Genomic DNA, 14703 nt, shown 5'->3' on the forward strand with positions numbered 1-14703 from the left:
CATTGGGTTCTACATGTGTTATCATTTGATACCTATTTCCATATTATTCATTTTTGTAAGAGTCATCTTTTAAAACCAAAACCCCAATCATACCGATACAAACAAGTGATAAATCATGCGTTTTTCTTCTGCATTTCTACCCCCACAGTTCTTTCTCTTGATGTGGGTAGCATTCTTTCTCAGAAGTCCCTCTGGATTGTTCTTGATCATCTCATTGCTATTAATAGCAAAGTCAATCACATTTGATCATCCCACAACATTTCAGTTACTGCGTACACTGTTCTCCTGGTTCTGCTCATTTTGCTCCTCATCAGTTCATGGAGGTCTTTCCAGTTCATATAGAAATCAGGCAGTTCATCAATCCTTACAGCACAATAGTATTCCATCACCATCATGTACCACAGTTTGCTCAGCCATTCCCCAATTGAGGGATGCCCGTCCACATTTTCCAATTTTTTGTCACCACAAACAGTGTGGCTATGGATATTTTTGTACAAACAATTTTTATCACTTTGGGGTACAAACCCAGCAGTGCTATGGCTGGATCAAAGGATACACAGTCTTTTAACGCCCTTTGGGCAGAGTTCCAAATTGCCCTCCAGAATGGTTGGATCAATTCACAGCTCCACAAGCAATGCATGAGTGGTCCAATTTTGCCACGTTCCCTCTAACATTTATTATTTTCCTTTACTGTCATATTGGCCAATCTGCTAAGCATGAAGTGGTACCTCAGCATTGTTTTGATTTGCATCTTTCTGATTATAAGAGATTTAGAACACTTTTTCATGTGCTTATTAATCGTTTTGATTTCTTTATCTGAGAACTGCCTATCCATGTCCCTTGCCCATTTATCAATTGGGGAATGGCTTGATTTTTTTGTACAATTGATTTAGTTCTCTATAAATTTGAGAAATGAGATCTTTGTCAGAGAATTTTGCTATAATTTTTCCCCAATTTGTTGCTTCCATTCTAATTTTGATTGCATTGGTTTTATTTATAAAAAACATTTTTAATTTGGGGGCTCAGTGGATTGATAGCCAGTCTAGATATAGGATTCTCTATCTCTTTCTTGGCCTTAAATTCCTTCCTGATCTGATAGGTATACTATTCTATGTTCACCCAATCTATTTACAATTTCACTCTTTATATTTGTCATTCACTCATTCTGAATTTATCATAGTATAGGGTGTTAGATATTGATCTAAACCTAATCTCTCCCAGACTGTTTCCCAGTTTTCCCAGCAGTTTTTGTCAAATAGTGGGTTTTGGTCCCAAAAGCTGGAATCTTTGGACTTATCATAGACTGTCTTGCTGAGGTCATTTATCCCAAGTCTATTCCACTGATCCTCCTTTCTGTCTCTTTGCCAGTACCATATTGTTTTGATGAGCACTGCTGTATAGTATAGTCTGAGATCTGGGACTGCAAGGCCCCCTTCCTTCACTTTTCCCCCCATTATTTCCCTTGATATTCTTGATCTTTTGTTCTTCCAAATGAGCTTTGTTATACTTTTTTCTAATTCTGTAAAAAAGGTTTTTTTGGTAATTTTATAGGTATAGCACTGAATAAGTAAATTAGTTTAGGTAGGATTTTCATTTTTTTTAAACCCTCACCTTCCATCTTAGAATCAATACTGTGTAATGGTTCTAAGGCACAAGAGTGGTAAGGGTTAAGCAATGGGGGTTAAGTGACTTGCCCAGGGTCACCCAGCTAGGAAGTGTCTGAAGCCAAATTTGATATCAGGATCTCCTGTCTCTGGGCCTGGCTCTCAATCCACTGTGCCACCAGCTTCCTCCTGTCATTTTTATTATGTTAGCTCATCCTACCCGTGGGCAATTGATGTTTTCCCAGTTTTTTAGATCTAGTTTTATTTGTGTGAAAAGTGTTTTGTAGTTGTGTTCATATAATTCCTGAGTTTGTCTGGGCAGATAAATTCCCAAATGTTTTGTATTGTCTAGAGTGATTTTAAATGGAATTTCTCTTTCTAACTCTTACTGCTGAGACGTGTTGGAAATTTAATGAAATGTTGATGATTTGTGTGGGTTTATCTTGTATCCTGCAACTTTGCTAAAGTTATTAATTATTTTGACTGGTTTTTTAGTTGATTTTCTCAGATTCTCTAAATATACCATCATATCATTTGCAAAGGATGAGAGTTTAGGCTCCTCGTTGCCAACTTTTGTCCCTTCAATTTCTTTTTCTTCTCTAATTGCTAAAGTTAGCATTTCTCGTACTCTATTGTAGTGGTGATAATGGGTATCCTTGTTTCACTCCTGATCTTATTGGGAAGGCTTCTAGTTTATCCCCCCCCCCCCCCCGCAGATGATGTTTGCTGAGGGTTTTAGATATATACTGTTTATTATTTTTAGGAAAGGACCATCTATTCCTATGCTTTCTAGTTGTTAAAATTTAATTGTATTGCATTCTGAAATATATTAATTAGGTGGTCGCCAGGGACTTCATTTCTAAATCCCAAAATGAATTAATAAAGTAAATGGAATTTATGGTAGTTTATTTACAATATTTACAACAGAAGGAAGATATTAAGGAATGAGAGAGTGAAAAAACTCTGGCTTCTTCTGATACCAGTTAGAATCTCTAAGCCCCAGCAGGGGGGAAGAGAATCTCAAGAAGATGGGCCTTACCTGAGGGCTTCACGCCTCCAGAAAGATGGGGTCACTACACCATCCTTTCACTCATCAATGGTAACAGTCTAAAAGAAGTCTGGGTGTTGGTCTTCCAGTTGCTCCTCTGTCCTTCACTCCAAGCTTGGGTGACTGACTGCCTGAATGTCCGTCTTCCCTTCAGCTCCTAGTGACTAATCCTTCACTCCAAACTCAAGATGACTGATTGTCTCTTCAGTCTTTTTTCCTCTGTTTAAAGACCTTTTTCTCTTGTGTCACCTCCTCTAAATTTTCACGTCTACCAATCACAGCAGAAGCTTTTCTCCAGGACTGCCCATTTTTTTAGTTCTCACCTTCTTTGGTTAGATTATATCTTTTTGGGTTACTTAACACCTCTTTTGTTAAGTTCACCTTTTGTAGTTATTTAACACCTTTTTGTGATTAATTCACCTTTTTGTAGTTAAAATCTAAAAACAGATTGTAGCTTATAATTCTAGCTTCATTTTTAAGGAAGAGCTAAGTATCTTCATTGTTACAATAAGGAGATAGCTAAATACAATCTTCACATAGTGTTTTCAATAGGAATGAGTGTTGTATTTTGGCAAAGGCTTTTTCTGCATCTATTGAGATAATCATGAGATTTTTGTTGGTTTGCTTGTTGATGTGGTCAATTATGTGGATGGTTTTCTAATAGTAAACCTGCTTTGCATTCCTGGTATATATATATAGTGAATAATAGCAGTGAAATATTGCTGTAGTCTCTTTGCTAGTATCCTATTTAAGATTTCTGCATCTATGTCCATTAAGGAGACTGGTCTTTAGTTTTCTTTCTCTGTTTTTGACCTGCCTGGCTTTGGAATCAGTACCATGTTTGTGTCGTAAAAGGAGTTTGGTAGAACTCCCTCTTTGCTTATTATGTCAAATAGTTTGTATAGTATTGGGATTAACTGTTCTCTGAATGTTTGATAGAATTCACTGGTGAATCCATCGGACCCTGGGGATTTTGTCTTAGGGAGTTCCTTGATTACTTGTTCGATATTTTTTTTCTTAGATGGGATTATTTAAGACTTCTGTTTCCTCTTCTGTTAATCTGGGCAATTTATATCTTTGTAAATATTTGCCCATTTCACCTAGATTGCCATGTAATTGGGCAAAATAGTTCATAATAATTACCTTAATTTCTTCTTTGTTAGAAGTGAGATCCCCCTTTTCCTTCCTGATACTGGTAACTTGATTCTCTTCTTTCTTTTTTATTAGATTAACCAGTACTTTATTTTATTTGTTTTTTCCACAGTGCAGCTTTGGAAAGAGGTACTTACATATCATCTGTAGGCTCTGGTTTCTTTCTTTCTTTTTTTCATTGAGAACAGGCCCAAGAATCTTGATTCAGAGATGCTATAAATTGAATTAAAGCCGTGTGAGCATGTTTAGTAAGAATGAGATGTTCTTCTCCAAGAAGATTCCTTCACTGATGGGGATTCAGGCAGATGTGGGAAGATGACAGGCCCTGCAGGTGCACAAACCTCCCACAAACATTCCAGCCATACTTTAAAAATTATGAGAAAGAAAACCAAAGGGAATCCGCTATAAACTCCTGCATCCTGTCTGGAGATGCACAAATAACCTGCCAGAATCCTGCCTACGCACAGAACTAAGACCCACAAGAGGGAAATGTCTTTGCAAGAGCCAAGGGCAGCGAGAAGGAAGGAGTGACAAGGGGGTCTGCTGATGACTACTAGCACAGGCAGCCAAGGGCCACAGGAGAAAGGGCTCGGGCAGTGTTCAGGCAGTCCATGCCCAAACCTGCATGTAAGTGGTACCAGCCCAATATGGTAACTGGGTAGCCCGGGCCTGAACTACAGCAGGAGACATGGGCTGACATTCTCACGTAAGGCAGGATTAGCTTTAGTCACTGAACTCAGGATCTTGCAGGGCCTACGGACACAATCCCAAAATATGCAAGTGGAGTAATTCTTTCTATTACGGAGTGGGGAAGAGGAGGGAGAGAAGGGTTACTCTGCCTAAATTGAACAATTTGCTGGATAAATTAGACATGAAAGATTTAGAGCATCTCTTGAATGAAAACTGCTAAATTATATATATATATATATATATATAGTTCTCTGTACCATATGGAGCTTTTACAAAAACCGACCACGTATTAGGGCATGAAGATATTTCAAATAAATAAATGTTAAGAGGCAAAAATATTAAATAGAGGCTTGAAGGACTATTACACAATAAAAAGAGTAATTGCATCAGGGCATACAAAAGCCAAATCCCTAAATGGAGACTTCAAGGAATCCTAAATAATGAATGTGTTAAGGAATAAATCATAGAAGCAAGAATCATGAGGAAGCGGTGATAAAACAACACATCTCATTGTCCGGGATGCAAATGAAGAGGGAAAAGTTATATATACATATATATGCATATTTATATATGTAAACCTTTGACTTCTGACTTAGATTCAATACTACATATTGGTTCTAAGGCAGAAGAGCAGTAAGGACTAGGCAATGGGGGTAAAGTGACTTGACTAGGGTCACACATCTGGGAAGTGTCTGAGGTCAAATTTGAACTCAGAACTTCCCATCTCTAGGCCTGGATCTCTATCCACCAAGCCACCTTCCTGCCCCACCAAATTATATCTTTAAAAACATACATTAGCAAAAGAAGAAAGGAAGAGGATTAATGAACTACATGTACATTTAAAAAGTCATAAAGTAAACATACACGTAAACAAATTCAAAATTAGCACAAAAGAGGAAATACTAAAAATGAGAAGAAAAGTGGATGAACTAGAAACTAAAATGACTTTGGAAATGGTAAATAAAAGATGGTTCTTTGAAGAGACTCACAAATTTGGAAAACCTTTAGGCAACCTGATTAAAAAGAGGACAAAGAATCCCATGAACAAAATCATAGCTGAGCATCAGAAAATCAAAAGAAATAGAAAAGAAACCAAAGTAATAACCACAAGCTCCTATGTAGAGTTATATGCCAATAAAATGGAAAACTCAAAAGAAATAGAGGATTACTTAAAAAATATAAAATACTCAAATTAATAGAATACCATATGGAGAACGTAAACAATTCTATCTCAAAAAAGGAAATTGAATTAACTATGAAGGAACTTAAAGGGGAAAAAACATCCTGGTCCAAATAGATTTGCAGCAGAATTTCATGAAATTTTACTTTATTTATAAAAAAAAAAACTTATCAGGGGCAACTGGGTGGCTCAGGGGATTGAGAGCCAGACCTAGAGATGGGAGGTCCTAGGTTCAAATCTGACCTTAGACACTTCCCAGCTGTGTGACCCTGGGCAAGTCACTTAACCCCCACTGCCTAGTCCTTACCACTCTTCTGCCTTGGAGCCAATACACAGTATTGACTCCAAGACAGAAGGTGAGGGTTTAAGAAAAAAACAAAAAACAACCTTACCTACTATCTTAGAATCAATACTGTGTCTGAGGTCAAATTTGAACCCAGGACCTCCCATCTCTAGGTCTGACTCTCTATACACTGAGCTACCCAGATGCCCCCCTCCATGAAATTTTAAAACAAAAAATAACAGTTGTACCATACAAAATATTCTTTTAAAAGTAGGAAAGAATTACACGAAATCTATTTCTTGATACAAATATAGTCCTAATGTCAAAAGCAAGGAAGGGTAATACACAAGACAACTATAAAGCGATATAATTAATGCATATCAATTTAGAAAATTTCAGTGAAATTCTACCAAAGAATCTACAGTACTTTATCCAAAAAATTGTTCATTATGACCAAGTTGGATTTAAACTGAGGATGAAAAAGATGGTTCAATATTAGGAAAATAATAAACATCGTCACACGAAAAACAAAGCCATCCCAAATCACATGATAATTTCAGTAGATGGAAAAGAATCTTCTTGACAAACTACATGAGCCGTTTATGTCCAAACCCTACAGAGTGTAGGCAGAGAGAGAGTCCTGATGAGGTGTGAGTACCAAAACTGATGCAATTCCCATGATGATGAATTTCCTGATGATGAGCTTTTCCTTGGGGGGCGGCGGGGGGGGGGGAGAAGCATGAGGATGGTGGAGTCCAATCCAAGCAGTGCAGCTGGTGGGAAATGAAGGAAGTAATTTAAATTACTGTGTTTGATAAACTCCCAAACATAACTTACATAAGAAAGAATTCCCTATATGACAAAAAGTGCTGGGAAAGTTGGAAAGGAGTCTGGCAGAAATTAGGCTGAGACCAATACTTGGTTTCTTAACTCAAATGGATTCTCAATCTGAATATTAGAGTCCAGACCATAAAAAATTAGAAGACAAGCAAGTTATATTGTTTTCCCATTTGTGGTTAAGATGTATTGTAACCCCCAAAAAGGAATAGAGGCCATTACAAAAGCTAAAATAAATAATTTGGATTCCAAGGAAAAAACCAGTGGAGCCTAAATAACTTCATACTAAGGCACTGGCGGGTCAAAGAAAAAAAATAAAGAATAAAAAATTGAAAAGATTTTACACGGATCTGTGCAACTAGCATAAGAAGGGAGCCTGCCAATTGGGAAAAATACGTCCGTCTCAGATTTCTGGGAGAAGGATTGGTATTCAAGAGAAATGGGCGACTAACAGAAATACATAAGACCAAAAGCCTTTCTCCAATAGATAAATAATCAAAGTCGATGGAAAAAGTTCTCAAAAGCAATGAAAATGATGAACAACCATATGAAAGAATATTGTGAATCACTAATAATGAGAGAAATACAAAGCAAAAGAATCCTGAAAATTCACCTCACCCCCAGCACATTGGCAAAGAGGATAAAAGATGAGGCCTGTCAACGCAGGAAGGATTTTGGAAAGCTATGCACAATAATGCTGCGTCCTTGGTGGAGTCGTGAATTAGCGTGACTCTGAGGGAGTCATTGGGGGCTCCACCAATAAAATTGCCACACTACTCAGACCCTTGGAGGCAGAGATTCCACCACTAGGTGTACACCCCCAAGAAAATCATTCAGAAGGCTCACTCAAAACGACTTGTAAGTGCAGTTTGGGGCGTAGCGAATTCTCAGCGGATTAGGGAATAGCTAAACAAATTGTGATACCTGAATGTAATGCTGTATTGCTGTGCTGTAAGAAAGAAAGAATATGATGAATACCAAGAAGAAAGGAAATACTGGAACTGAAGCAAAGGGAAAGAAGGGGAACTGCCTCCACCTCCCCCAAATCCCCATTTCTACAATAACTACAACAACATAAGAGGAACAACCACCATAAAACGCTAGAGAATGAATATTGCAAAATGAGCACGACCAAGTTGACCACAAAGAAGAGATATGAGAAAGCAACTGACCCCTCGCAACCACCACCCCTCAGACTCTTTCGTAGATGTGGGGGGTCCTCAAATGTAGAACATTGCTTATACAGAGGGTACCAAAAGTCTTGGTGGGTTTAAACTTCAAATTCTAACAACTTACCTTAAATCTGCACCAAGACTTTGGGAACACCCTGTACTGTTAGATTGTTTTACTATATTGATTGCTTTTGCATTTCACTTTCTCCATGTCCTCTTTTTATTTTAAGAAAACTTTGTTATATGGAATGGCTCTCTGGGAGAGGTGAGGAGGAGGACTACCAAGGTATATGCAAATGGTGTCAAAAATCAATAAAATGATATTGAGGAGACATCTTGGTGAATTGAGAGCCAGTACTAGAAACAGGATGTCCTGGGTTCAAATCTGGCCTCAGACACTTCCTAGCTGTGACCCTGGGCAAGTCCCTTGACCCCCATTGGCTAGCCCTTACCACTCTTCTGCCTTGAAACCAATACACAGTATTGATTCTAAGACAGAAGGTAGGGGTTTACCAAAAAAAATGGTATTGGAAAACATTTTTACCAGCATTCCACCCTACTGTCTCCTTCAATTGAACAATTAAAAAAATAAGAAGTAGAACTAAAACCCTCATAGCAAAGGCAAATTCCCAAAATGTTCTCCATGTTCTGCATTTTATGCCCTTCACTTCTCCGGAAAAAGGGAGAAAGGTGGCATTTTTCTTCTTTCTTCCTTTTTTATTGTATCCTGGGCAAGCAGAAGTCTTTCAGAGTGGTCATTGTATAAATCGTCTCCCTGGTTGTGCTCACTCCATAATCCCTCACATTCGTTTTTGTTTCGCCAGGCTCCACTCTTCCTCCTTCCAGGTTTGGGGCTTTGGCAAAAAGAGCTGCTATAATGAAGGGACTGTCTTTTGCCTGTTTTGCTTCCCCAGCACTTAGCATGGTGCCTGGCATGATAGGCATCTAATAAAGGTTTTATTGACTAACTGTGAATATTTTTGTACGTGTGGTTCTTTTCCTCTTTTAGTAACTTTTTGGGCACAGTCCCAAATGGCTTTCCAGGATGGCTAGATCAATTCCCAGCTCTGCTGACAGTACCGAAATGTACCCATTCTCCTAGAGTCTTCCCAAAGTATTTCATCTTTGTGATGAGTATGAGAGAGAATCTCAGAACTGCTTTAATTTGTAATTGGTCATATGGTTGTTCATTGCTTGGATTTCTTCCTGTGAAAATTATCTTTTTGGGTCCTTTGACCATGTGTCCAAAAGTTATTTTAAAAGAAAGAAGAAAAAACTCAACAGAGGCTAAATAACTCAATACTAAGAAAGTGGTGGGTCAAAGGAAAAAAAATCAAAGATAGAATGAAAAAGAAAATAAGAACAAATAGATAATATACCAAAACGTATGAGATAAAGCTAATCGGTTCTTAGGGGAAATTTTCTCTCTCAATACTTTTATCAACAAAAGAGAGAAACGGCCTCTCAATGAAGTTGGTATGCAACTAAAAAAACTAAAAAACAACAAATCATCTTCCCAGTAGACACCAAAATATGTTTTGAAAATCATAAGGTTGATTTAAAAAGAAGAAAAGCCATTGAATTGATAAGCAAAACTAGAAGTGTTTTGGGGAAAAAAAAACCTAATAAAATTAATAAATAATTTGGTCATTGTTGGGGTGTTTTTTTTTACTTTTTGTGACCCTATTTTGTGGTTTTCTTGGTATAGGCACTAGAGTGGTTTGCCATTTCTTTATCCAGCTCATTTTCCAGATGAGGCAACTGAGGCAAACAAGGTAAAGTGACTTGCTGGGAGTCACACAGCTAGGAAGTATGTGAAGCCAGATTTGAACCACCTAGCCAGCTGAATTCTCAAAAAAGAGAAAGGAAAACTAGTGTTCCTTTCCAAATGAAAAAAGGAGAATACACAATGATTGAAGACAAAATAAAGGAAACTATCAGCAACTATCTTGCCCACTACTGTGCCAATGAAACAGATAACTTAGAGGAAATGGGAGAATACTTACAAAAATAGAAAATAACCAAGTGGACACATGAAGAAATAGGACATTTAAATAATCAGAGAACATTAGAAAAAAGAAATAGAACAAGGTATAAATGAAGGCTCAAAGAAAACTCCTCCAACACTGATTATTCTCATCTTGTGTTATCTTTGCCAATGTGGGATGTGAAGTGATGCCTCCAGGTCGTTTTGATTTGCTTTTCTATAATATGGCATATTCTACAATTGCTAGACCAATATGGTTGCAGGCCAGTGCCATCCTTAATTTGGTTCCTGGGCAACTATTCCGGGGACCGACTCCCCAAAGTTCTTCCCTCTCATGCTTTCCTCCCCATTTCTCTTGAATCTGCTTTCCACCACCACCCCTCACTGACACAAGTACTATTGGGGTAATATTTCCATGGGGAACTAGTTAACTTCATTCATTAATTTTTATATTAATTATATGTATAAATATATATATAATAAATAATAATTAATAAATTTTTAAAAATTAACATAGTTCATTGAAAGGCAGCCTGGTAGTATACAGAGGGTTGGCCTCAAAGGTAGGAAGACCGAAATTCAAGGCCCACCTCTGACACACAATGGCTGTGTCAAGGCTCCTGGCTTCTCAGTTTTCTGGGTGACCCCCCCAGGAGATGCTACCAGCCTTCAGCAGCAGTGGGAGGAGGGCTAACCCCATAGAGGGCACTCCTGGGTAACAGGAATTTCATGGCCCAGGTGCTCCCCACAAAGAAGTTGGCACGCTGGGGCTCTCCATCAATTCTGTTGCCTGTTTTTGTCCAGCCTGCAAGCTAAGGTTTTCTAGTTTTGTTTTTGCATTTTAAAATACTGCTGCTGGAGCACCAGAATCACAGGCCGGGTCCATGTCTCTAACACAGCTAATCGCCCAATCTTCCCAGGATCCTCTGAGCGACTTTCTTGGAAGGAAACTCAGACCCCAGGCTGTAAAGCCTTGATCTAAGAGACGGAGTTCTCCAAGCACTGTCCAAGTCATTTGTCTTCTTGTATTTATCTGAGCCCGGCTTTGCTGAGCTAGTCTTTTCTACTGATCTCTGGCTTTTTCTTTCTTGCTTAAACAAATAAAGCACATTTATTGTTCTATTAATTTCTAAGAATAATAGTGGCACAGGGGGCAGGTCAGGCTGGGGAGGAGTGGAATGAAGAAGGGGAACGTATGAAAACAGATTCCAGCAAAGGCAGAGTTCAATGAGCTTCTCACTCCTCCAGTTTCTCTCCCTAGTCAATAAACAAAAGGAGGGAGTGTGCTTGCTCCTTCTAAGTACGGCCTGATGGTATTCTGTCCTTGGCTTCTGGACAAGACAGAAGAGGCCTTTCAAAGGAAAGATTATGGTCGGGCGCCCCATAGAAAAATATTTTCCCAATGCCCTGACCCACTTTTCTAACTTTTCAACCATCTTCCATTGTCCAGAGTTATTTTCGGTGGGGTTTCTCTCTCACTCTCTCTATCTCCTGCTGCTAGTCTTCGTTGGTGTCATTTAGAAATGCTGATGATTTCTGTGGGTTTATTTTTTGTCCTGCACCTCTGCTTGAGCTGCTCATTGTTTTCACTAGTTGTTTAGCTGCTTCTCTAGGGTTCTCTAAGTAGGCCAGCATATCATCTGCAAAGAGTGAGAGTCTGATTTCCCCATTGCCCATTCAAATTCTTCAGTTTCTTTTTCTTCACTTACTGCTCTAGCTAGCACTAGAGTGTACTAGAGTACACCATTAATACGAGATTAATGATGCTATCTTCACCTTCACTTCTCCTAGTTCTTTTGATTCCATTTACCTTTTAACTGATTGATGCTTCTTTATGGTCTTTTTTTTTCCCTCTGGGGTAAGTCTCTCTTTTCCTTTTTCTGTTCTCTTAAAAAATTTACCTCTAGATGTGGGATAACATTTCAATGGGCCGGGGCAGGGGGTGGGATGTTAGTAGCAGAGACAGCAGCAAGAAGAGGATTCTAGTGTGGGTCCAAGGCCAAAGGCCCTGGTTTGTTGCTTTGTCCTTGTCACATACTTTGGAACTGATGGAAGAGGGTGATGAACTTAAAGGATTGACATTCATTGGTGTTAATTCATGAGGCTGTTGACTGGAAAGCTCTTCTCTTTGTCATCCTGTGGATTCAGCCATAATTGCTCCATATTTGGCCCATAATTTCTCTGGTGGTGGTGGGGAACCCTGAGATGGAACATGCTCATCCTTAAAGCTCCATATTTTTCATTGTCGATTTGGCTCATCTCAAGAAAAGACAATTCTGTGATTCCATGTAATTTTGATGGACCAACTGCTTGCTTTCTTCTGAGGTTAGCCAGGAGCAGTTCTGCAAACCTAAAGACTATAACATTGAATGTTTCTTTTCCTGACCCAACCAGTACTTATCCATTCTGTCTTTATAGCAACTGTATGACAGTGACTTCTCATTTAACAGATAAGACAACTGAGTCAAGACATGAAAAAGTATTTTGCTCGCAGTCTCACAGCGAATTCCTGATCATCATAACAGTTCAAGATTTGGGTGGCCCTTTAGTTTTGCAAAGAACTTCCCTTCGATATCCTTCAAACTCCAATTCTAACCCAGGTGTTCTGACTCTGAGTCTGGCGTTCATTCTCCAGCCCTGCATTGCAGCCCTCCTCTTATAGACAAGAAAGCAAATTTCCTTTCTAACTTGAGTCATTGACCCGGGGCGGTTACTTTCCCAGCACACAGCCTTTGGCTCTCTGGACATTTGCCATCAGGCCCAGAACATTGCTGTTCCTTGGGCCTCTGACCAGAACACTGGCCGAGGAATAGAAAATCATTTTGTTTAAGGTTTTATTTATGTGGCCTCATGTTTTCTCCTCTATGGTTTTGCTTAGGGATTTTCCCTCCCCTTTTGGCTTCTCTCTTGAGCACACAAGAACACATCTATATCCACTTGACACACCTGCAGATTCCCCCATTGGCGCTGTTGTTCTTAGATGCTGGGGCTGATTTGGAGGGGGGGGATAGAGGTGGTGGAGGAGGAGAAGCCCTGCTGGAGGCCTTGTTTTCTGCTTGGACAGAGAGAGCCCACATTCCACCCTAATCCAAGAACCTTTCTGTAGAAACAGCCGCCTCTAAGAAAAGCATCCTTAACAACTGGAGAAAGGAAGGGGCCTTTACCCCAGACTTTATCCTCAGGATGGAGAGGTGGGCTTCTCTCCCTCCACCATGATTATGTTAATGTTGTTTTCCCCCAAGGAACAAGGGTAAAAATCTAGCCCAGTGTTTAGAAACTGGATTTTGGACAAAAGACGCAATGTAAACAGCCTCTATAAATCTGCATTCAATTGCAGGCACTGTTATAACATAATAATGATGGATGATGACATGGCTTTGCTTTGTCTTTTATTATGTGTCTGTACCAGATGTTAAATTTGCTTGGAAGCTAGTATCATAGACTGAAGCACAAGGGAGTAGTTTTGCTGGGGCAAGAAGGTAGCCACTGCCAAATTTGACTTGACTGGAAGGAGGCGTCTGTTGGGGAAATGGACATCTTCGTTATTTTCATTAACTTCGACGCCTTGGGAATTGTGGAAATATCCTATGACGTTGTTATTGATTGTGTGGCATTCCTGGCCCTTTGGAGGATGGAGGTGGAAGAATATCTGAGACTTTCCAGTAGTCTCTAGGACATCTCATCTCCATTCCTTTAGTATCTCAGGACCAGCTCTGTAGGGGAGAGAATATTTAAGCCTAACTATGGCACCCTGCCCTACTCTAATGCTCACAAAGAGTTCCAGGTTGACATAATGTGTCAAGGACAGTTTGTGGCTATGGGAAAATATAAAAAATAAAGACTTGGGTGCTGACAAATAGGTTTGCCCAAATCCACCAATTCTGGGCTTTAGTCCTAACCCTTGAGTTCCTTATCCTTATAGAGAGGTCACACCTCCACATTTGTGGGTAAAGCCTCTTGGGAGTTCCTCCATTGAAACTGGGATGTATTTGTTTTCACTGTGGTGACAAATATTTTAGTCAGCATCCATCAGTTTTGGGTTTCAGTACTAACATTCCAGTTCCTGATCCTGGTGTGGCACTGGCCATTTTGTAGCTAAAATCTCCTAGTGCTGCCTCCATCTGAACTCAGATTCATTTGTGTTTACCATGGTGACAGATACTTTTTCTACTATCCATTAATTCTGTGGATTAGAGAACTGATCTTCAAGTTCTCGATGATTCTCTGGAGCACGCTCCTCGAGTGTTTTGGCTAAAGTTTTGGTGGTCCCCCCCATCTTGATCTGTGATGAGTTTTTGAGTGCTTTGGTGACAAACAGGTCTGCCAAAACCTATCAATTTTGTTCCCCTTGCCTTTCATCAGGGCCCTGCCTAGTGGTTTTTCATTTAGTTATAGCATATTAAGTAGTATTCTTGTCTAGGTGATGAATGGCATGTCGTCCCTGGAGCCCTAAAATTTGCCTCTGTAGAGTAAGGGCAGGAAATAGATGCTCATACAGAAGATGTAGAAATCATTTTGGTCTGTGCTTTAATCCTAAACTTTCTGTTCCTTCTGATGGAATGGCATACTATCACCCTTTGAATTTAATGCCAAGTGGTCTCACTCTTTCTCTGTTTATAGCCACCATTTTGACTTGGGACCTTGTGTGAGTCATCTTTATATTGGATGGATTCTGGCTATGTGTTCTGAATTCCAGTAGAAATACTGAGCCATAATTACTGGAGATCTAACTAAGGTGGCTACAGGAAAA

Source organism: Monodelphis domestica, chromosome X, assembly GCF_027887165.1.
Source record: "Monodelphis domestica isolate mMonDom1 chromosome X, mMonDom1.pri, whole genome shotgun sequence".
In the NCBI taxonomy this organism is placed as follows: Eukaryota; Metazoa; Chordata; class Mammalia; order Didelphimorphia; family Didelphidae; genus Monodelphis; species Monodelphis domestica.